The 22453-nt window shown below is 39.7% G+C and overlaps 1 long non-coding RNA gene across 2 annotated transcripts; it reads right to left on the minus strand.

Annotated features, from left to right (window-relative positions):
- Window positions 1-4643: 4643 nt before the first annotated feature.
- LOC117816469 lies at window positions 4644-21943 on the minus strand. Of its 2 annotated transcripts, none has more exons than XR_004631961.1 (4): window positions 21507-21943; window positions 11208-11447; window positions 5282-5322; window positions 4644-5128 (listed from the first exon to the last, which is right to left on the minus strand). It is a non-coding gene; the product is annotated as an uncharacterized LOC117816469 (long non-coding RNA). The 2 variants fall into 2 exon arrangements; XR_004631962.1 differs by having other exon boundaries at window positions 11103-11447.
- Between the last annotated feature and the right edge of the window lie 510 nt (window positions 21944-22453).

Genomic DNA, 22453 nt, shown 5'->3' on the forward strand with positions numbered 1-22453 from the left:
TGCTGACTGTGACAGGCACTGAAAGTGGGATACAGGGAGATGCAGGAAGAGAGAGATGGAATGGATAGAGACAGACAGTAACAACAACACCATGAGCATGTCTTACTGCAGTGTTTATATCGTATGGTATCAAAGGTTCAGCTATAAATGCGGTCACTTCCTCCTCTTAGGAAACCACTATTTTTTGCCCGCCTGCATGAGCTGAAGTATCAGTATGCTGCTTGAGTGCTGCATCTGAATCTCCATAGAGGAGGTGTCAGATGGCCTCTGCAGTAGTTACTATCCAGACCTACACTGTTACTGGAAACCCGCTGCTGTCACAGCCCCGCTCTGTGAGTGTGAGTGTGTGTGTGCGTGTGCGTGTGTGTGTGTGTACATGCAGGGAACACTGAGCCTTCTTTGAACCTGCCTGTGTTTGTTTTGATGTATTTCATATTTAATGTGTGTGACTACAGCTACCTACAGAAGTCTGCGTGTTTGTTTATTGCCCTTTCCGTAACACTCGCCACTTTGATATAGCTACAGTGTTTGAGCATCAACCATGCTTTTATTTTGTTAATACTATGTTAGAATGCTGAAACATACTTCTACTCGTAGATAAAATGGGGGAAAAAAACTTCCTCTTGAGGGAAATAAACTATCGATGCTCTTTTCATGTGCTTACTGGGAAATCTGTCTGAGTTTATGGCCTCCATCTCCCCCTCCCTTTGTGAGGGAAGATGTCATAGAAGTATATCAACGCTGGCAGACTGTGTTGGCCCTGATGGTGAAACAGACAATAGCCAAGCCTCTTATGGCTCCTCTAGAGGGAAATACCCATAAAAGGTTAACAAAAGTCACCTCTTAGCCAGCTCTCACAGTCTATTAATCATGTTAAGATGATTACGTAAAGGGAATTATCTATAAAAGTGGGCTCAGGCAGGGCACAAGAGTAATTTAGGCTTCTTTTAGCACAGGAACTAGTTGGAAAAGCTTTTCATGGGCACAGAAAAGCTCAGCTTATCCACCAAACAAAGGCTGCTCAGAACATCAGAGAAACCAAATGATCAAAGGTTAAAATCCAAACTACACTCAAGAAGTTTCTGCTGTAAACTGCTGGCATCTTTCTTTTAGATAAACAGACCTTCATCTGTAGCTCTTAAAGTGTTTACATTCTTATACATATTTATATATCTAAATATAAGCCAACAAGATCACAGAAAGTTAACTCTCCACGAAGTATTTTAGTATCTTTCACCTAAGTGCTTCTTGGTTTTTCAGCCTGCTACTTCACGTTTCAGGCTTCACAGATGTGCAGTGATAAGCGCTGTTGCCTCACAGCAAGAGGGTTCCTGATTTGAATCCCAGCGGGGTCTTTCTGTTTGCATGGAGTTTGCATGTCCACCATGTTCATGCGTGGCTCCTCCCATAGTCCAAAGATATGCTTGTTGGGTTAATTGGTCTCTCTAAATTGCTGATTGGCACAACAGTGAGTGTGTCTGGTTGTCTGTTGTTATGTTAGCTGTGTAGATCAGGGTGTACTGTAGCCTGCTACTGGGCTGAATGGTATAGGTGGTAAAGATAATGGATAGATGGAATTTTACTGTTTTGGTTTAATCTTACCTTTCTTGTTTAGGGCATATAAACAATCCTACCTGAGTAATATCACTACTTTCTACTGTTATGAAGGATCGTTTGTCTGACCTCTTTGACCTCTCAGAATTTGTCCGTCTGAATCTCACCAAGTGTCTAGACAGCTTATCCCTTTCGCAGTGGATAAGCTGCCTTGACATTTTCTCTGTGTTTCATTATTTCACTGTGGACCATTATGAACTAGTCCGACTACTGAATGCAGCTGCTGGAGTGCCTACATTGTTTTCTCACTCAAGCTTTTCCTTCATTTTGTTCGATTTGGGGAACGGAGGATTAATTAATTAAGATCTTGAAATTACATTTTTAAGTGCTATGATTAACAAAAGCCTCCATCAATGAGTACTTTTGAAACTCAGAGAGTATGTGAGGTTTACTTAAACAAGTGTGAATGTAGCTCTAGCGAAAGTTCAGACAGGAAGACTACAAAAGCAATCACAGCAGTTGTTTAACTCTCCTCTCCCTTGTTCAATAGCTCACCCGCTTCCAGCTTCCCTTGTTCAATAGCTCACCCGCTTCCAGCTGGTTAATCAGTGGCGGCTGTCTTCCTATAGCTCAGTGGCACGCCCTTATTCATCAGCCTATCAACTTTCTGCTGTCTTTTTAAATGTGTCTCTCTCTCCTGCTAGTTCCTTCTTGCATTGATGGCACGCACCCCTCCACCTCCCCATCTCCACCTGGTCGCCGCAAAGTCTTTAATTCCTGGAATTCATCAACCACCACCACCAGCTACAGTGTTTGACACTAGAGTCTGGACTCTAGGGGGATTTATTCTGCTGCCAAATTCATACATTCTACACTCACAAAATTATCCCCATAGAGTCCTTACGCCAAAGACTTCTGTCAAGTTTCATTATTCATCAGGTTATAATAAATAACATTTATTCTTCAAATTGTGTCCCTCATGATTGAAGTATATTTTTTACACTGTTGATGTAAGGAACTAAAGCTATGCTATCATTGTTAATGTTACATTTTAAGTCACTCAAGCTTCACTCATGTTTTTCTATACCTCATGGCCGATTGTCCTCTCTCATACTCAGTTCTTTCTCGTCCCTAACTCTCTGTTCAGCCATGATGATAACATCAACCTTCAGGACATCATTTGCTTCCAGGAAGATGGTGGTGGTCTAAAACCTGTCCTGAAGGCAATGTTATCAAGGTTGAACATGAACACACCTCAGGCAATGTTTCTGTTCTCCTCAGGCTGAATTACTGAACTGCTCCTGGTGTCCCCAAAGTGCCCAAGAAGATTTTTTCTTTATTCAATAAGTAAAGCTTAAACAGAATAGAGGAGACTTATACACTAAATTGAAATCTAAAAATCTCTTTTAGTTTTTTGAACATACAGACCTGATCAAAATCTTAAGACCAGTTGAAAAATTGCTAGAATTTGCATTTTGCACATTTGGATCTTAATGAGGTTTTAAGTAGAGCTACAATATGCAAAAACAAGAAGGGGGAGTGAGACAAAAAGCACTTTGAAAAAGTAATGTATTGAAAACAGCAATTAAACTGAAATAGGCTGTTTATCAGCTGATCAAATGTTTAAGACCATCGCTCAAAAAATAACAAAAAACTCTCCAAACCAGAACAAAAAAATTTCTCAGTAGGACTCAGTAATGAGTAGCTCCACCGTTCTTGTTAATCACTTCAAAAATTCGTTTGGGCATGCTTGATGCGAGTGTTTCCAGGAGGCTAGTGGGAACATTGCTCCAAGTGGTAAAGATGGCTTCACGAAGGGCATCAACTGTCTGGAACTGATGGCCATTATTATAAACTTCCCTTGCCATCCATCCCCAAATGTTCTCTATGGGATTTAAATCAGGGGAACATGCAGGATGGTCCAAAAGAGTGATGTTATTCTCCCTGAAGAAGTCCTTCGTCAAGCGAGCATTGTGAACTGCAGCGTTGTCCTGTTGAAAAACTCAGCTGTTACCACACAGACGAGGGCCCTCAGTCTTGAGGGATGCCCGCTGCAACATCTGCACGTAACCAGCCGCCGTTTGACGACCCTGCACCACCTGAAGCTCCAGTGTTCCACTGAATGAAAAAGCACCCCAGATCATGATGGACCCCCCTCCACTGTGCCGGGTAGAAAACATCTCAGGTGGGATCTCCTTGTCATGCCAGTAACGTTGGAAGCCATCTGGACCGTCAAGGTAAAAAAATTTCTCATCAGAGAATAAAACTTTTTTCCACCTTTCAATGTCCCATGTTTGATGCTCCCTGGCAAAGTCTAAACGGGCAGTTTTGTGGCGTTGAAGGAGACGAGGTCTTTGAATTTGTTTTTTGTTTTTGAAACCCTTTTCCCGCAGATGCCGTCTGATGGTTATTGCGCTGCAGTCTGCACCAGTAAGGGCCTTAATTTGGGTCGAGGACAGCCCTGTGTCTTGACGGACAGCCATTCGGATCCTCCGGCTCAGTGCTGGTGTAATTGTTTTGGGTCTACCACTTGACTTTTTTGTTCCATAATACTCAGGATCTTTCAAACAATTTAGAATGACTATCTTACTGCGTCCAACCTCAGCAGCAATGGCACGCTGCGAGAGGCCTTGCTTATACAGCTCGACAATCCGACCACGTTCAAAAAGAGAAAGCTTCTTAGCTTTAGCCATCAGGAGGGCATGACAGTGTGAATGCCTGACAGAAAATGAAAATTTGGAGCAGATTTTGGTTTTATAGCCTGTGGTCTTAAACTTTTGATCAGCTGATAAACAGCCTATTTCAGTTTAATTGTTGTTTCCAATAAATTACTTTTTCAAAGTGCTTTTTGTCTCACTCCCCCTTCTTGTTTTTGCATATTGTAGCTCTACTTAAAACCTCATTAAGATCCAAATGTGCAAAATGCAAATTCTAGCAATTTTTCAACTGGTCTTAAGATTTTGATCAGGTCTGTATCTGAGTAAATTTCAGTCTATCTTTCTCTTTGTTAAATAAATGTTGGAAAAAAATAGTTGCTTTAATTATTTTAGGGAAAGTCATGTGGCCACATTTACAGTGGTTGGCTTATAAATCCTTTTATTTTACATACAATAACTTGTCTTTAAACATAGGCTTCAATAAAATCAAACATTTTTATTTTTTCTCAACTTACAGTTTCATATACCAATACTGCGAATGCTAAGTAGCGCTGGCCTTCGGACAATAATGGTTCCAGGTAAATAAGAAAGTTACTGTTCATGTAGTTTGTGTGTTTGTGTGTTTGTGCGTGCGCCTTCACTTGCGGGTGTAGCCTCCCTGCCTCTGCACACTGGGAGTCATCAGGCTGTTCTTCCTGCTGCTCCTCTGATGTCATCAGCACCACCCCACTGAGCAGGGCGGTATGCCTCTGTCTGCGGGGTGTTGATTGTTGTTACATCCTCCTTCACCCCTGTGCTTCCTCCACACCACCCCTCCTCTTTGATGCCTGTAGTGACGGTTTCAGTTGACAGTCCCAGTTTACCTGAGGCTGTCAGCATGAGATTGTCTTTTATCATAAAGGAGGGATGACCACCTACTTAAGCACCCACAGTGCAGTCAGGTCAATGATTAAAAACATCACAGTAAGGAGAGAAGAAGTGAAGATCAGATGTTGGGCATTAGAGTCAGAGTTATATATTCTTAGAATTAAATGGAATTAAATAGAAATAGAATACATTCTGATACTTACAACTGTACAGACTTGCCATAGAATTTTCATAATGTGATTTGCTAGAATGAATAAAACAACATAAATCAGTATATCTATAAATGTGGTTGATCTTGTTTGTCTTCCTTTCTCCTGTTTTTACTCTGCCCCCCCTCTGTTGATTCTTTCCCCCACTTCCCTCTCCCCTGGGTTGTTTGCCTGATTGATATAAAATGCATTGCCTTTGAATCTTTAATTCTCATTAAACCAAAGTGTTCAAGGCCTGTATAATGGCAAGCAAATTCAGAATTGCCATCAATTATCTTCCCAGACCTCTCATTAGAGATTCTGGACACAGTTTGGGGCTGCTGCTGCTGCTGTCCCCGACAGAGCGCTGGTAGGTCCGCCTCAACTAATAGGGAGAAAAGTGCAAAGTCATAGAGAGGAGGAGAGGGAGTGCCACACAATTCCTCTCTTTTTCTCTCATTTGCTCCTTTTTATTTCACTCTCAGCTGGAGTTCGAGCTGTTACATTACAGAGACAAGAGGAGCTGGCGGGGAGATAATGGTGTTCAAAAGCTGTTCAAAAATGTTTAGTCCCTAAATTTCACCCATTACTGTTGTGTCCATTGTGTCTTCCATAGTTAACTTATTGAGTCTTTGTTTTGAAGCAGTGGAGCTGGAGCTCATTATGAAAAGAGAACTGATCTCATGTTTTTATTCATTTAGATGAATAATATGAGTTTTGTTATCCCATTGATTCCTCTTTGTAAAACAAATGTTCTATTAGATCCACTCCCACTGAGTGAAGCAAGTCCCCTTATTTGTTAAACTGAGAGAGAGCTCATTCATTGTTTTTAAGATTGCCTCGCGCTGTGAAAAAAATGGCCTGTCATGTATGTCTTTGTATATGTTGCAGGATTATTACCACTCACAGTGGTTTAAAAGTTTCCTCCTCAGTAGGGATGAGCAATGATTTTCAAATATTCAAATATTTGTTCACTTTGTAAAAAATCTTCAAATATTTTCTCTTTTTAAAAGTACAATTTTTCACTGTTTTGACCAGTGCCTGGTTCTAATACAGTATTCCCGCCAGACCGTAGCTATAGAGCGTCTTAAAGCAGTTTGCTAACCGCATTAGCAAAAAGAAGAAGAATGCTAACTGCATTAAAGTCGCTGCGATTTTCTCTGTTTCTGAATCTCACACTACTACACATGTTTACAGAAACTGTGCATGGCTGTAAAATGTATACACACACGCCACGCTGCATCACAGAAAAAACGATGTGAAGATCGAGACAAACGCTGACAGTGCATGCTACTAGCAGCACCTCATCCTGCTGCTGGTTAACATGACTGCAACACAAACAGGATGTTAACGGAACAGGTGTGGAGTTGTGTTAGGGGGGAGATTATTCGAATAATTGTCTAATAGATGCCAATGATTATCGAATAGTATTTTGTCTTGAAATGCCCATCCCTACTCCTCAGTTTAAGATTTTTTGGCTTTAGTTTATTCCTAACTAACTGATAATTCATTTCAAATCAAAACAAGCTACCACATTAATTATATATACAAGCTAAAAGTGACTTCCTCTGCTAGATTTAACCAGCGTCCAGGTGAGTGCAGTCCCACCTTCTGCTCACATTTTGAGAAGTGATTTGTCGAGAGGGTTCAGAATATGTTTCCTTCGTTTTGATTGTACCGGAGAGCTTTTGAACAATTAAATTTCCTTCACTACTTTGTTGTGTGTACAGCGACAGCAACACACATTTATCATGTCTAATCCTCTGGTGCACATACACACCGCATTTCGTTTGCCAAGCCCAATCAACAGGAGCCCGGGAGAGCACGGAGAGGAGAACCAAATTCAATCAGGCTATTGATTTGAGGGTGTGTTTTGAAATAGAAGGGGAAGTGTGTATGTGCTTTGTTGTGTGTGTCCTCTCACTCAGCATCATGTCAAGACCAACTTTTGTCTCAAACCTCCCTATGAGTACCTCTATTTAAAGAGCCATGAGTGGCTCGTGTGTGGCTGCAGCTGGAGAGCTCTCCTGTCGTCTTTGGCGCAGCCGTACAGCCGGTGCGACATCCTCGAGCCCTGTCCTCCATGATCCTATGTGAGTTAGACTAGTGATGACATGGTATCAACATTACCACAAAGCATCGTGGTGAGAGCCTCATTTATAAAAGTCCACCCTCGTGTCATAGATACTAAAGAGGTCATGCAGACAAATGTGAACAGACAGCTGGTTCTCCCAACCTGCGGGATTACTATTGTGATATTCCGTGTGTTCTCCTATGACAGGCTGTCTGCTTTGATTTATTTCACACGAACAAAAGTAGCTTGATCTACTTGATGTTCTGGAGCCTCCGAACTGAAGCGTACACTCCTTTGTTTTTGCCTCCAGGTCAGAAAATACCCAACCTGTAGACATTTGAAACAAACCTGAAGATAATTGTAACTGACAGTTTACGATTAGCCATCACTGTGACTCCTGTTCGACTAGACATCTGTACTGATGCATAAAAGTGCAATAAATGTTCCTGTGACTACACTACCCCATTTCCGGGTTTTGGGGGTAGGATAAAGTATGCTATGATAAATGCGATGCCCCTCGGTATAAGGCAGCAGTTTATGTATGGAGGGAGGGGAGCAAATGTTTTCTTTTTTTACTGGTGTGCAGATGGTGTGATAAATCTCCCACCATGGTGGTCGTTTTAAGAGCAGCTTGGCCTGTTTTTGCAGGAGAAAAACCCAGAGACCTGGCTCTCTGAGGGAACACATGCAGGCACAGTACTGTACGAGATACACTCTGATGCTTAAACTATATATGGAGAACTGTATTTACATTTAAATGGTGTCAGAGGCTTAGTTTATAATCTCTGTATACACTCTGCATAAATACGCCTCAAGTTTTCTTCCACTGTCTGGAAATCTTTGCTTTAAATTGGGAATGTTGCTGTTATAATTAAAAGCAGCTGACATTTCATTTCAGAAATTCATATTTGGGGTTGCATTACTGTCGCAGGATGTAGAGAGAGTGGGTCATTTAACCACAGGGTTAGCAGTTCATCCTGCCTCCTCTCCTGTTCACACATTAAAGTGTCCGCAGGTAAGAACACCATTGCCCAACTGCTCCTGATGGTCTGGCAAGCCTGTTTGGTAGCTCAATGCCATCTGTGCAAGGGTGTGTGTGTGTGTGTGTGTGTGTGTGTGTGTGTGTGTGTGTGTGTGTGTGTGTGTGTGTGTGTGTGTGTGTGTGTGTGTGTGTGTGTGTGTGTGTGTGTGTGTCTAACTAAGACCTTTCCATAAATAAAAGTATAAATTTAGCCATTTCCCATTCATTTCCAATCCACTGTTAAGTATCAGAATAAAACGCTAAACTTTGCTTGATCAATACAGAATTTGACTAACTTTGGGATATCTGTGATTTAAGCCGATATATGATTTCTTATTCAGTTAGATAGAGGAGATGTGTGTAGAACAAAGCAGGAGCCAGGTGGTTATAAGCCAAACTTATCAGAACAAAGGAGAACCCCATCATGTGCAAGTTTTATCTGGAAGTTCAACATTTGCATCAACTTTTTCTCTCAAGATATTGTCTTTCGGGTATTTTTGCCTTTATTTATATGTGGGTCCCGTAATAATGTCAAACATACACTACCAGTCAAAAGTTTGGAAACACCTTCTCATTCAAGGGTTTGTATTTATTTTAATTATTTGAAACACTGTAGATTAATACTGAAGACATCAAAACTATGAAAAAAACAAATGGAATTATTTAATGAACTAAAAAGTGTTAAAGCAGAATATGTTTTATATTTTAGATTCTGTAAAGTAGCCCCCTTTTTCCTTCATGACAGCTTTGCACACTCTTGGTATTCTCTCAGTCTGCTTCATGAAGTGGTCTCCTGGAATGGTTTCTAATTAACATGAGCCTTGTCAAGAGTTCATTTGTAGAATGACTTGCCTTCTTAATGTGTTTGTGACCATCAGTTGTGTTGTTCAGAGGTAGGGTTAGTACACAATGGATAGTCCTATTTGACTACTGTTGTAATCCAGATTATGGCAAAACCAGATTATTTCATAGTTTTGATGTCTTCAGTATTAATCTACAATGTTGAAAATAATTAAAATAAATACAAACCATTTGAATGAGAAGGTGTGTCCAAACTTTTGACTGGTAGTGTATATGGACACTATTTAGAATGTGAATGGACACTGACATCCCAATCCCTCATGTTTATTTGTGGTAAATGTGGTAAATATTAATTTCTGAAAGAATCTGTGGTATTTTAGTAGGTTATTTATGATTAAAACGAGTAAGGCTCACACAGGCATTTTCGGGCCATTGGGGGTCGGATGCACGGGTGTACACATGTCATTCAGAAGACTGAGATGTTCAGTATGCAGCCATGCTAATCAGAATCAGAAACAGAAATAGTTTGTTTATCCCGGAGAGGGAAATTCGGTCATTACAGAGCTCTTATTAACAGAATGTAAGAAAGTTAGATATTAATAGACAAGGAATAAAATAAGAAAGAAATAGAAATAAAGATCAATAAAATAATGATCAATAAAATAGAATAAAATAAAATGAAATAAGAAAAAAGACGGCAAAAATAGTTGAAAGAAGAAAGAACGAACAAGAGCTACTGTAACAGGCTGGCTCATGTGCTAATGTGCTTGTATTTTGTATTTCCAGAGGAAGACTTGGAGTAAAAATTATTATCAAACCCATGCACACATGGAAAATCCCATACTGTGCCCAAGTGTGCGACAGATAGGACACCTGAAGAGAGGTAGAAAGTGTATGAATACAGAGGGGGGGGGGGGGGGGTGAAAAAAAAAGGTGTGGCTGAAAGTACAACCAGTGGCCACTGTGAAGAGGACAGCAGCATTTGTATAAGTGCCACAATTTAACCACCGGGCCAAGCTGGCACTCAAAACATTTCAATTTGACAGGAATTTTAAAACTTTGTGAAAATTTGGGATTAAAGCCAATCTTGTAATTTTTTTATAGAGCTGTCAGCTTTAATGTGTTTATTGCAATGCAATTAAAGTCCAAAAGGAATGTGTTAATTTTTTTATAGCATGCTGTTTTATTTCCCTTTGGCACACTGTAATAAGCCATGACTGCATCTCCCTTCTCTTAATGTCTCTGTGATGGAAAATAACAACATAACTGTGCTTTGAGTGGCACGTTTCACTTTAACTAAGTCCCAAACGGCTCAATTTACAAGTCAAAAGTAATATGCACTTTGTGTGAGATGAAATTAAAATATCACACAAGTATGAGTTATAAGCTTAGTATAGAGGTACATATAATCGGACCGATGTGATTACAAAATGTGGCTTCTTTTTTTCTTTTTGCCAGAGGTCGATGAGAAAACAGATACGCACAAAGACGAAGCTCTGACAAATTGCATTCACAAGTATTAGTTCCCACCTTTCAAGGCTGATTAACACAGAATACATCTCAAGATTTCAATAAGCACTTAAACCTCTAGTGCTCTACTCTATCATTGTGTTAAGTACATCCTTGAGCTGTCCTGAAGTCAGGCTGTGACCTTAAGCATTTAACCCCTGAGGTGGAGGTAACATCATGGTCTCTAGTTCTGGCTCCACACACACACACACACACACACACACACACACACACACTGATCAAACATGACACATCCGAATGAAACAGATGCCCTGATGAAACAGTTGTCATGGACAGTAAAGCTGTCATGCACATGATTTACACCTCAGATGTTTGTTTCCAAATGAAGGAACAGCGCTCTGCGTCTGCATGCATTGATTCACAGAGACTCATGGGCACAGGACCGTGTTTAGTACTGTTGTGTTGTTTACCTCTAAAGTGGACACAAGGAGGAATCAATACTGCTCTCTGACAGGTCAGTAAACAGCTTCCATTCAATATTTACTGGTGTGGAGGCCCAGCATCCCTATTCTTACCACTGTCTCCATCTACCGCACCAGAGTTTAGATTTCCACCAGAGTCGGTCTATCTCTGGTCTGCCCCGCTGACATATCGCCCCTTCTCCTTCTGCCGCTATCTCCCATCAGGGTGGCAGAATACTTAATGGATGTGGAGCCAAATGGGTCCTGGGAAAGGCCATTTAGCCCGGGTTGTTGACACTGCTGCTCGGACAAGATGATAAAGCTTTTCATTGGAGATATGAGGGGGCGAGGAGGCTGTGGACAAGACAGAAAACATAAGAGGGAAGGGGGGGTGGGGCCTTTAGTGTGTGTTTTGTACAGTGTGTCCAATACTGTATGTGTGTGCCCAATGTGTACCATTAAAGCCTGACTGGAAGCATCCTTTAAGTTCCAGATGTATTCGCATGCTAACACAGACAAGGCTTCTATTGCAAGCAAATTCAAGACCTACCTTTTTAGTCTCGCTTTTAACTGGGTTTCATTATCATGACAGTTCATTTATTTATTTATTTATTTATTTATTTATTTATTTATTTATTATCTAGTTCAAATTTTAGTCACTTTTATTCTATTTTATTTATTTATGCACTTATCCATTTTCTTTTTTAAGTATAGCATCTTATTTTCTTTTAATGGTTTAATGTTTTAGTGTTTTATTATCTTACAAATGTATTTTATTTTGGTGAGTTTAATTTCCTGTGTTGAGTGTTAACATCTTATTTTACCTCCAGTGTTTCCTCATTAAGATATCGTGAGTGTTTCCTCAGTTTGTTCAGAAACTTCTTTTTAATTTTTCATGTATTTATTTCATTTTTATTGTTTTTATTACTATTGTTGCATATATTGTGTTCTTAACCTTAGGATTGTGGGGTGGGTTTGGGGTCTGGGCTGGGGGTGCGATCTTTTTCTTAAATTATTCTATTTTAAGTTGATTTTATGTATAGCACTTTGTGTTACAATGTCATTGTATAAATATAAATAAAGTCTGATTGATTGATTGATAGATAGATTGATATATATTGGAGTGGCTTTGTTTTTATTACGCTAAAGCTTCCCTATGTTTTAAACGTCATGTTATAGTGGAGTGTTATCAGTGTTGACATCATGTCACTCTTTGCTGAATGTCAATCAGCTGACTTCCACATCAGAGTCTTACCCCTTGAAACCATGTTGACCAACAAACATTATTTTTAAACACCTGTCTCACTGGGGCATTGTGTTTTTACAGACAGCTGCCTCACAGCTCAGCGCCAAACTGTGATGGACAGTGATCAGAGTCTCGATGCAAACACACACAACTGGTGTTATCGGCAGGGAGAGCAACAGGAGCACTGAGACCTTTGAGTGGATTACGTTTAATCTTGAAGTTGTGATTTGTTTTTATTAATTCAAAATTCAAAATGGAAACACTAAGTTGCATACATGTGGTATTTAGAATTTGGATTAGATTCTGAACTTATTCACTGGTTTGATAATCGGCTGCCTGAAATTGTTCAATGGTGTGAAATGGACATTCAGAGTATTTTTTTTTATTTTGCCATACCAATTTATCAGAATATTATTTGGATAGACAATTTCTGTCTGTAAATTCGATATATTTTTGGGCTTTATTCGCCTTTTATGGATAGGACAGATGAAGAGAGAGGAAATGTGGGGAGCAGAGAGAGGGGGAAGACATGCAGTAAATGGTGGACCGCCCGGGAGTCGAACTGGTGACCCCTGCGACAAGGACTATAGCCTCCATATGTGGGACGCTTAAACTGCTATGCCCCCAGCGCCCCTATCAATTTGTTATTCTTCCTCATCTTTACATCAAGTAAAACATTGGTCCTGATTTTTCAAAGTTTTTTAGGTAATTTCTGTCAAGAAATTGCAGAATTCTTGTTCTTTTATGGCCTGCTAAGCCTTTCATTTTCATAATTTTAAAAGTGGAAACCAAATAATGTGTCACACCATATGATGAACCAAACATTTGTTTTTCAATGCATAAACTTGTACTTTGTGCATTTTGCAATAAGTGTAGCCAGATCCTCTACACTTAAAGTCCTGTTAGATTGAGGTGAAGGGTGTGGGGTAAGGCTGGCTGTATGCATTGTACAAATGCAAGGGTGGCAAACAATTTAAAAGCCAACTAAGGCAAGCCAGAAGTAGTGTTAATCAGCCAAACTGTTCGATGTGGAGTAGTGATGTGTCGGTTGAGGATGACTCATCTCTTAGAGCTGGCTATTGTACAAAACAATATGAGCTGACTCCCTTTTGAGAGCTGGTTTCCTTTTTCCCCACAGCCTCACCTCACACTGTTTGTCCTTATTGTACCTCTGTATGGACTCTGTGGTTATGAAACGACACTGTTGATATGAAACTACATCATATTTGGTTATGAAACTACTCTGTTGAAGCTTCAAATCATAAAAGTGATATTGAAAGATTTGTGTCAAACAGAATAAATATCAGTATTAAAATACTAAAGACTAAAATAAATCATCTTCTGGGGACCATGAATGTGTAGTTAGAACCTTGTTGAGGAGCAAGAGAAAGTATCAGGAGTTCAAATATCAACACCTGAAAGCACAAATGTTTTACCAAATTGTATGTAAATCTATCAGGTTGCATGTTACAGCCAAATTCCACCAGATCCGTGTCCAGTCCGTCTCCTATTTGTCACGGCACCAGATCTGATAGGTTTCAATTCTAGTCAATGTGTTAACTTCCACTGGATCCGCTCTTTTGCGTTCCAGCTGTGTCTCTGATCTGGCAGGTCGGAATGTAACGGATCAGATACACAAGACTTCTATTTTTGCCGGATGCCGGAGCACGACGCATCAATCACCACAGAGTAGATGGAGCGGGACAGGAAGTCAGGCACCAAAATAAAATGAAAATATCTGGTTAACTTTCAAAATGTCATTTTGAACCGAGGCAGGCCTGGAGTCATCAAGTCAAAGGTTTTCAGAGGACCATAAAGACAACATGGATGAGGAGAGGAGGAGGAGAATCCTTGATTCAGTGATTGTCGCGGGAAAACCTCAGTCATATGACTCCAGCTGTCTGGCGGTCCTGCTCCATACAGCGTTCTGAGAACGCAACCAGTGGGTGTTGACGGATGAGAGAGCACAGAGCCGGACCACAGCAGATCAGAGATGGACCGGACACAGATCTAGTGGAAGTGTCGTGTTGCGACATGCCCCCACATAATGTATGGGTTAATAATGTATGTTAAGTCAGTGGGACATACAAATCTGAAGGATTCATTCTCAGGGGACTATGGCACTCTTTTTTTCTTTCTTTGTGAAGTTGTATGAGGTACTTGTAAGTGTATTACCCACAGGGGGCACCTGCCAGCTCATCACTATTTATAAACTGGCCAATGAAATAGCCAGCTGAGCTAATGCTAAGCTAAACCACAAACAGGGTCAACGGTACCATGTAATTTAGTTCATTTTAAGAAAGTGCGACTCAAATATGAATGTTTGTAAGTTTGATTGTAGCTTTTAGTGCATTACTTTGCTGTCTGGAGACTATTTAGTTTGGCACTTCTTCTGACACATCACATACAGGATGTGTTCTTCCACTTGCAGCAAACTGTTTAGCTTGTATGTCAAACAATCCTACTTTAAAACTAAATCCCATGGAAATGTGTGACAGTATATGAGATGTTTTATTCTTGACTAGAGGTTTATCTACAGATAGCCACAGTGCAATAATACTGTGCAGAGCTTAAATTACAACAGAGGAAACCAAATTAAGAAATTATGGGAAATAGCACCAAGCAGAAGAAATGTAAAGTCTGGGAAATTGCAACAACACACTGCAGCTTTGCTGTGAGTGATATCTGAACTTTCAATAACAGTAACATGTGTCTTGTCAACCGCATGACTACACATTTTGTGCCAGTCAAGTCATTATGACGTCAAAGTGAGGACCGTGTGTTTAAGGGCAGGGATCATCATGGTTTGGCTCTGCTTGGAAGAACAATCATATTATCATAGGTCAGCAGGTAACCCTCTGGTATGAGGATCCTTAGGAACTACTGACAAGTGTAGCATCACACAACATGAGGTTTGTGCAAGTAAGTACTCAAAACAATGTGGTGCAATACAGGAGACGTGGAGAAATGTAAACACATTTTTTAATTTTGAACAAATATGTCGAGGTAATCTATTGCAGGGGCTCCCAAAGTGCGGGTTGGGAGCCGCTGTGGGGGCGCGAGACACAAATGGGGGGGTCGTGAGATATCTTCAAGAGTGTTTTTTTTTTAAGTTATCTAAAAATATTTCATTTTATCCATTACCGTAAAATATATTGACAAAAATAGTAGCTAACCTTGAAATAAAACCTTGAAAATAGAAAGTGTAATGAGTTTTCTTCCTTTCTTTTTGTCAGATGACTCCTAAGTTTAGGGTTAGTGAACAATTCATTATCAGAAGCATCAGTAGCAGTAGGTTAATTCATAACAGCACAGGAAGCACAGACACATGCTCATATAGGTAGGGTAATTTTCTCCAGACCAGCTAAATGAAGCCACATTTAATCACTTTGAGGGACAGTGGGGACCGTGAGTCTTTGGCACTGACATTTTCCGGGTCGCGGGCTGAAAAGTTTGGGAACCCCTGATCTATTGTGAAGGAAAGTGCTGTAGAGAGAAGGAAGGTGATGGGAGTGTGGGTATAGAGTTGAGAGAGAATTTAAGTTGTACTTCAAGTATATCAAAGCATCAGAGGTTGAAAGGTCAAGAGAGAGAGAGAGAGAGAGAGAGAGAGAGAGAGAGAGAGAGAGAGAGAGAGAGAGAGAGAGAGAGAGAGAGAGAGAGAGAGACAGGGAGAGAGAGATAGACAGAAAAAATCAGGCAAGCAAAAAGCCCAACTCAAGCAGAGAAAACACACTCTATTGGGGGAGTTTGAGTGTGAGGATGGAGCATCTGCTCCTGCCCACTGGGCCTCACAGCTAGCACATGAAAACACTAACACTCTCTCACACACATACACGCACACACACGCACACACACAGAACCAAACTGCTGCTGATTCTAATGAGGCCGAGGCCTGCTGGGCAGCAGGACGGCTGCCTCAGCCTGTCTCTGGCTCTCTGATTTTAGTCCCAGAGCTCCTTACACGTCATCCGCTGTTTCACACCATCCGCACTGTTTTACACCCCCTGATGTTCCCTCCTAGCGTTAGCCCATCACAGCAGCCTCACATTGACAGGCTTGACAAGACCGGACTAGAATAGAAAAAACACGATGGGAAACAATAGAATACAAAGAAGGAGAAATGAATTAAATGATTTCCACCAACTAAAATCTTTCCTGGTGCATCTAAAAAAAAGAGGAGTATGTAAACTGTAGTATATATTCTATACACATTACATGTAAATATTTTGAACCTTTGTATTTTAATTTTGATGATTTTGGCTTTGATCCTGTATCTTAATTTAATAAAATATACTTCCTCTGAACAATCAATAAAAGGTTTTTAAGTACACAAATGTCCAACTTCTGAAAGGTATGTTCATTTATGCACTTTGTAATTTGTTTGTTTGGGCTTTTTACCACAAATTCCTACATCAGTGTAGCATGGCGTGGAGGCGACCGAGGTGTTATTCAGCCAGTGCAGGATCACTGATGTGCACTGTTAGCCTCACAGGGACCCACCCACTTAATCTCATCCAAACTCCTGCTCATTCAGTCTCTTTTGGTCCCCTTCTTACCCATTATTTATGCCCTGCAATTCTCTTTCCTTCTCTGTCTCAGAGTCTCTCCATCAACCAGAGGGATAAGCCCAAACAAATCTGCCTAAAGCCTTTGCAGGGCTGAAGGTCTCATAGGAATGATACCTATTCCCTTCTATCTCAAATGACACTAATGGCATATTGACGTGCAAGCAGATTAACAGATTATTGTATTTGTGTGTGTATGCTGGTTGGGGATTCCACGCTCAAATCAGTGTATATTTGAATCCAACTTCTGAGTATCCTTTATCATTTCAGATTACTCAGAGTGAGTCTGAACTGGTCCTTTGGCCTACATGTAGTATGATTCATAAGCCTTTGATCTGACCTTTCAGTCATTCTAAATAGACTCAGCCTTTAAGAAAATTATAACCCATTAAAACCTGTGACGAACATTTATTCCACCATGATTATACACCAAGAACAACTCATTAATTAAGAGATGTAATCATTGTAATTAACATTCAAAAACTTTATATCTGTTTTCTCTAGTGCATTCATTCAAGTCTTACCCCGATCACTGCTTCTACTTTTTCAAATATCTCGGCAGCAGTCTGCTTTAAAAAATGCTTGTCGGGGAGCAGCTATTTTTAAAGTCATAATAAAACCTCAGAAATGAGGGGACTTGGAGTGTCAGTGTGCTAAAGAACAGGAGGGGACAAAGTCATCAAAAATATCCCAGGAGAGTCATCTCATCCTTTATTTCAAGCCCCGAAGCCAAACTAATATAGTGAAACGGTCCAAGATGGCCCTTTATTTCTTATCCTCATCTTCTGGGTATATGTGTTTACGTCCATGTGTGTGCGTGTCCGCGCATGAGTGCACCCCTGTGCCTTATCAAAGTGAAGAAAGGCGCTGAAATGGGACCCTGTTGGTTTTAGCATTTTGTCCATAGATTTCCTTTCTGCGGGAGATTAAATGGCACCCCATGGAAAAGTTAGCAAGCTATGCTCTGAAGTAGTGTTGTTTTATTTACCCATGATATGCTGATTTCCGTATCCGCATCATTAGAGACCATTTAAACCAATGTAAGCAGATCATTAGTATTTTTTAACGATCAATCTTCAGGAAGTGATAAAAAGGTTTACAAAAAATAGATTTCCAGGATTTCACAGGATTTTTTTGTGATTGTTGCGGCCCAAAAAGCCTGATTTTGCGACAGCTTTTTGAAAAAATTGCGGTAAAAGTTGCGTGTTCTCTGTTCTCCATGCGTGTTTAGCTGTTGAAAAGTGCCGATCATCTGAGGATTTAATGTTCCAAGGAAGTGAAATTGATGACGAAACCGATGACGTACAGGGGCTGAGGTTAAGGTGATTGGTCAAATTTGTGATTGGCGGGAAAGTTGCAGTGACTGTATAAAATTGCAAGGCTGCGCAAAAATCGCGCTGATTGGTTGAAATTGCGTTGATAGTTGGGATCGCGAAATCGCAACTTCCTGGAGGGACTGATTTACTATCATCAAATCATGTGTTGTCTCTTTGAGGTGGGCAGAAAGCAGCATAGTCTTAGCTCTTATCATAAGAATTATAATCACATGATATAAGTCTCATATTTACATTGTGTTTGTATCACAGACTGTATAAATAATGAGCGTAGTATCCGTGACGTCACCCATCTGTTCCTGAGCACTGTTTTGAAGCCAATCTGCGTCCGCAGCCACATTGGAAATGCTCAACCAAACGAAGTGTGAGGTAAAGAGGCGGGGTTTGAGCCTCCTTGCCAACAGCTGTGTTCCCGCCTGTCAGCCAAGTCAGTCATGTCCTTATTCGGGCAAAATCTTGTAATCTTAATATCTTCTGAACCACTGCGTTAGAAAAAAAGTAATCCCTGTACAGTGTGTGCCGATAGAGAAATTAGCTATGTAGACTGAAGCTGTTTTTTGAACCAGGCTGTAAACATGTTTATTTCTGCTGTAAAGATCGTCTTTTTTTTAATGGGTGTGTATGTGGTTTCCGGTGTTTCTGCAGCCAGCCTCAAGCGGATTATCAATGAATTGCAGTTTATAACACTTCCGCATGGGCTTCATAGTTTGAGACCGGAGGTTGCCACGTGGTTTGTATGTGCATCTGGGTTGTTTTGCTCATTGCTGGTGTCAGTAGGGACGGTCTTAAGTAATTAATTCTATGACAGGGACGGATTGAAAGCCATATTGTCAGATATAAGACACACACAGTGGCTTCACAGATGTGTTGTTGCAGCACTATTAGATTTGATTAAGCATCAAATCAACTCAAGGCATTCCTCCATTATGAAAAGAAATAATAATTGTTGCTGTTGTATCAGGTGCTGTTTGTGCAGACACTATATGTTACGCCTCCAAGCAATCAGTGAGTTCAGATCCACTTCCCTCAGTGACTCCTCGTCCAGCTGAGCCTCCACCCGCCTGTGACATTCCAGTTAGCTTCTTAATGTTTGAGACCAACAAGTATGATGTGGATTGAATGTAAGCTTGTTGTGGTCCCTCAGCTTTTCTTATGATTGTAGAGGCATCAGGAAGCATAGACAGACTTTACTGCATGACTAAGTCAATGATTATACACTGCGTGCACAATTATTAGGCACGTGAGTATTTTTGTGAATATGTTAAAAACTATGTTAACAGTCGTTTTCAAATTTGTCAAGAAGTCAGATAGTGAATATATTTCTTCAACTGTGTGGTTAAAATGATGCTTTTCAAATTACGTTGGCTGTATTTTTAAATAAATGCAGAATCTGCAGAAATGAGTGTGCCAAATTATTATGCAAGTTGGTGATAAGAGCATATAACTTGTAAAAATTAAAAACTAGCCACCATTTTAAACATTCTGTTGATTGAAAATAATAATATTTACTACAACTGTATTCAAACTTCAACAAAAACAACTGTTTTCTTTACATTTGTATACAAAATAAAACTGTTAATGTCTTTAAAACATTTCAAATCTAAAGTGTTTCTCAAATGTCCAATATAACCTCCTTTTCTTTCAGTGAGGGTCAGAGGTCACTGGTAAACTGATTTAGTGCGGTTTCTGATGACTTCTCTGCTGACACTGTGAGTTGCACCTTGTATGGCTTTCCAAAGATGCTTTTTTGAGCTGTATTTCTTGCCATTACTGTAAATTATCTTCTTCAGTATTGACCACAAGTTCACAGTCGGGTTGAAATCAGGTGAGCAGGCAGGCCAGTTCTTGAGGCGATCCTCTTTAAAGCCCTGAGATGCCGTCCTGTCCTGGGAATAACATGAGGCATGTGACGGTGCATTGTGCTCATGCATGAACACTAGCATCTTTTTCACTTTAGCTGAATGTCTTTTCCTCCATGCAGGAAAATACAAAAGAGGATCGCCTCATGAACTGGCCTGCCTGCTCACCCGATCTCAACCCGACTGAGAACTTGTGGTCAATACTGAAGAAGATAATTTACAGTAATGGCAAGAAATATAGCTGAAACGAGCATCTTTGGAAAGCCATACAAGGTACAGCTCACAGAGTCAGCAGAGAAGTCATCAGAAACCACACTAAATCAGTTTACCAGTGACCTCTGACCCTCACTGAAAGAAAAGGAGGTTATATTGGACATTTGAGAATCACTTTAGATTTGAAATGTTTTAAAAGACATTAACAGTTTTATTTTGTATACAAATGTAAAGAAAACTGTTGTTTTTGTTGAAGTTTGAATACAGTTGTAGTAAATATTATTATATTCAATCAACAGAATGTTTAAAATTGTGCCCAGTTTTTAATTTTCACAAGTTATATGCTCTTATCACCAACTTGCATAATAATTTGGAACACTCATTTCTGCAGATTCTGCATTTATTTAAAAACACAGCCAATGTAATTTGAAAAGCATAATTTTAACCACACAGTTGAAGAAATATATTCACTATCTGACTTCTTGACAAATTTAAAAACGACTGTTAACATAGTTTTTAACATATTCACAAAAATACTCACGTGCCTAATAATTGTGCACCCAGTGTATTGAGAAGACACTGACTTATCTTACTGACACATCTTTGATCAAAAAGATTTTAGATATTGAAAGTCAGGAGGGCTCATTCTATTGCTTGCAAATTAAAAATATGTCTACTCCCTAACTAAGTAGAAAGGGGTTCTTATCTCTAAGTATTTGAGTACAGTAATTCAGTATAACTCATTAAAATAAACCTGTCCCTCTGTAATATACCGTCTCTTTAAACCTTGTAAATGTACCTTACAAATAATACTAATCACACACTGTTAAAGTCGAAATAATTGATTTCTTACTTGAATTATCAAAGCAAAAATCAAATATTTAGATTTCCTTTGACCTTTAATTCGTTTCAATTTCTTTGTCAACAATGTTTCACTTAAATCACACTTCGACACATTTAAAACAAAAACTTATTCAGTTTCAATCTCAAACAAAATAAGTGTATTTCTTATATTTCCCCTAAGGTTTCAAAAATAAACTAAAACACACACTTTATCAGGATCAGTTAAAACTTTAGACTAAGCCAGCAAAATATTATATTCTGCATATAAGAACCTTGTTGCAGGCCTGTACCTGCAAAAACGTAGCAATCGCTTCAATCAAACAGAGCAAAATAAAAGATCAGGGCAGTACCTTTTTTACAGATGCGAGGTCCACAGGGTAGTTTATGCCTCCAGATGAAGGCGAGAGTACAGAATCATCAGATCAGGCGGTAATCCAAAGTGTCTCAGAGTGCTATCTGGTTGTAGAGTCCAGGTTCCAGGCCGAAAACAGTCCAAACAAAGCTACTGGGTCGAGCTGGGTTATCTAGCAGCAGCTGCAGTCTGTCCACGTTTTAATCACTGTAGCAATGTAGCATCACATCAAAAGTTCTTGTCAAAGTTTTGTTATTTAGTCTTCTTACAGGTTACCGTGCTTATAAACCAGAGACAAAGTTTAAACACAAAACTCTGTGCAAAAAGTCCACTTGGACCAAACCTCTGCATGCCTCGTTAACTCTGCCTTTCAGCACGCTCACTCATGACGTCACCGCATGCGCATCACATGAGCCAATTAACACACCTCAAACTACGTCAGTGACCAGGTGCACTTCTCCAGAGAGGTATCCTTTTAAAGGACTTTACAGACTTTAAACAACATAAATTAAATAAAATACATCAATACATTTTTTAAACTTTCTTATGAACTTTCATTAATTCAAAATATAAAACACACATTTTACAGCTAAATATACATTTTAATCACACTCTTTTTACTCTAAAATTTATTTATTAACCTTTTTAATAGAAAATATCAGATTTTTTTTTCACTGGGCTATATGAAGAATTTCACTTTTCAGACAACTTTTATCAACGCTTTTACAAACAGAGCAAGTCTAGACGGTACTCTTTGTTATATTATTAACAAAGACTCAACATGAACACAGGATGAGATCCAGTTCCCTCTTACAGACAGAACTCGGTCTGATCTCATCTTAATCTACCATGAGCAGAGCACTTTGTATAATTTAGAAAGTTACAGTGGCAAGGACATACTTCCTTTAACAGGCAGAAACCTCCAGCAGGACCAGACTCATGTTA

This window comes from Notolabrus celidotus, chromosome 7 (assembly GCF_009762535.1).
Source record: "Notolabrus celidotus isolate fNotCel1 chromosome 7, fNotCel1.pri, whole genome shotgun sequence".
In the NCBI taxonomy this organism is placed as follows: Eukaryota; Metazoa; Chordata; class Actinopteri; order Labriformes; family Labridae; genus Notolabrus; species Notolabrus celidotus.